This window comes from Schistocerca cancellata, chromosome 5, assembly GCF_023864275.1.
Source record: "Schistocerca cancellata isolate TAMUIC-IGC-003103 chromosome 5, iqSchCanc2.1, whole genome shotgun sequence".
Taxonomy (NCBI): domain Eukaryota; kingdom Metazoa; phylum Arthropoda; class Insecta; order Orthoptera; family Acrididae; genus Schistocerca; species Schistocerca cancellata.
In genome coordinates this window covers 700,174,145-700,176,538 of record NC_064630.1, presented here as the reverse complement: position 1 = coordinate 700,176,538, position 2,394 = coordinate 700,174,145, and the positions used below count along the sequence as shown (strand labels likewise).

The 2,394-nt window shown below is 46.8% G+C and overlaps 1 non-coding gene across 1 annotated transcript; it reads right to left on the bottom strand.

The window, feature by feature from the left end:
- Positions 1-2,105: 2,105 nt before the first annotated feature.
- Positions 2,106-2,180, bottom strand: Trnai-uau (transfer RNA isoleucine (anticodon UAU)). Its single transcript has one exon. It is a non-coding gene; the product is annotated as a tRNA-Ile (tRNA).
- Between the last annotated feature and the right edge of the window lie 214 nt (positions 2,181-2,394).

Genomic DNA, 2,394 nt, shown 5'->3' with positions numbered 1-2,394 from the left:
TTGACAAAGACACAGAGACACGGAAAGGTTCCATCTGGATTACATCATGCTCAGACAGATATTGGACTGTAAGGCATACGGCAGGTACAAATATAGACTATGATCACAATTTACACTATTGGCCATTAAAATTGCTACGCCACGAAGATGACGTGCTACAGACGCGACATTTAACCGACAGGAAGAAGATGCTGTGATGTGCAAATGATTAGCTTTCCAGAGCATTCACAAAAGGTTGGGGCCGGTGACGACTCCTACAATGTGTTTACATGAGGAAACTTTCCAACCGATTTCTCATACACCAACAGCAGTTGACAGGCGTTGCCTGGTTAAACGTTGTTGTGATGCATCGTGTAAGGAGGAGAAATGCGTACCATCACGTTTCCGACTTTGATAAAGGTCGGACTGTAGCCTATCGCGATAGCGGTTTATCGTATCGCGACATTGCTGTTCGCGTTGGTCGAGATCCAACGACTGTTAACAGAATATGGAATTGGTCAGTTCAGGAGGGTAATACGGAACGCTGTGCTGGATCCTAACGGCTTCGTATCACTAGCAGTCGAGATGACAGGCACCTTAGCCACATGGCTGTAACGGATCGTGCACCACGTCTCGATCCCTGAGTCAACAGATGGGGACGTTTGCAAGACAACAGCCATCTGCACGAACAATTCGACGACGTTTGCAGCAGCATGGACTATCAGCTCGGAGACCATGGCTGCGGTTACCCTTGACGCTGCATCACAGATAGGAGCGCGTGCGATGGTGTACTCGACGGCGAACCTGGGTGCACGAATGGCAAAACGTCATTTTTTCGGATGAATCTAGGTTCTGTTTACAGCATCATGATGGTCGCATCCGTGTTAGGCGACATCGCGGTGAACGCACATTGGAAGCGTGTATTCGTCATCGCCATACTGGCATATCACCGGGCGTGATGGCATGGGGTGCCATTGGTTACACGTCTTGGTAGCCTCTTGTTTGCACTGACGGCACTTTGAACAGTGGACGTTACATTTCAGATGTGTTATGACCCGTGGCTCTACCCTTCATTTGATCCCTGCGAAACCCTACATTTCAGCAGCATAATGCACGACCGCATGTTGCAGGTCCTGTACGGGCCTTTCTCGATACAGAAAATGCTCGACTGTTGCCCTGGCCAGCACATTCTCCAGATCTCTCACCAATTGAAAACGTCTGGTCAATGGTGGCCAAGCAACTGGCTCGTCACAATACGCCAGTCACTACCCTTGATGAACTGTGGTATCGTGTTGAAGCTGTATGAGTAGCTGTACCTGTACACTCCATCCGAGCTCTGTTTGACTCAATGCCCAGGCGTGTCAAGGCCGTTATTACGGCCAGAGGAGGTTGTTCTGGGTACTGATTTCTGAGGATCCATGCATCCAAATTGCGTGAAAATGTAATCACATGTAAGTTCTAGTATATTTGTCCAATGAATGCCCGTTCATCACCTGCATTTCTTCTTGGTGTAGCAATTTTAATGGCCAGTAGTGTAGTAATGATAAGGAGAAGAATGGAGTTGAAGAGAATCGTCAGAAAAAATCAACATGAAGAATACTGAAGTACTGACGAATGATAACGGGCGTCCGAAGTTCGCTAAGGAAGTGGGTACTACGTTAAGGTATACCCCAGCAGGCTGTTAAGTTGAAGAGGAGCGGCCGGCCGTTATGACCGAGCGGAACCGCTACGGTCGCAGGTTCGAATCCTGCCTCGTGGATGGATGTCTGTGATGTCCTTAGGTTATTTACGTTTAAGTAAAAAGATGACCACAGATGTTAAGTGTCACAGTGCTCAGAACCATTTGAACCATTTGAAGAGGAGTGGACATTTATAAAAAATGCATTCACACATGTTGCAGAGACACACTTACGTACAAGGAAGGTAAGTGCGAAGAAATCTTGAGCAGCAGAAGAAATACTTCAATTGATCGACGGACAGACGAAATGCAAAAATTTTCAAGCAAAGACAGGAATAAGGCAATGTAAATGCTTTAGGGATATAATAAATATGAAATGATAATTAAATGGACACCCTAGCTGCAAACAGGCATTGATGTACTTCATTGGGGACATGTTGAAAATGTGTGCCCCGACCGGGACTCGAACCCGGGATCTCCTGCTTATATGGCAGACGCTCTATCCATCTGAGCCACCGCGGGCACAGACGATAGTGCGTCTGCAGCGACTTATTCCTTGCACGCTCCCCGTGAGATCCACATTCTATCAGCAATTTATCGTAGATCGCTGGAAGAACGTAAAGTACCTAGCGACTGGAAGAAAGCGCAGGTCGTTCCCATTTTCAAGAAGGGTCATAAATCAGATGCGAATAATTATAGGCCTATTTCGCTTACGTCAATCTGTTGTAGAATAATGG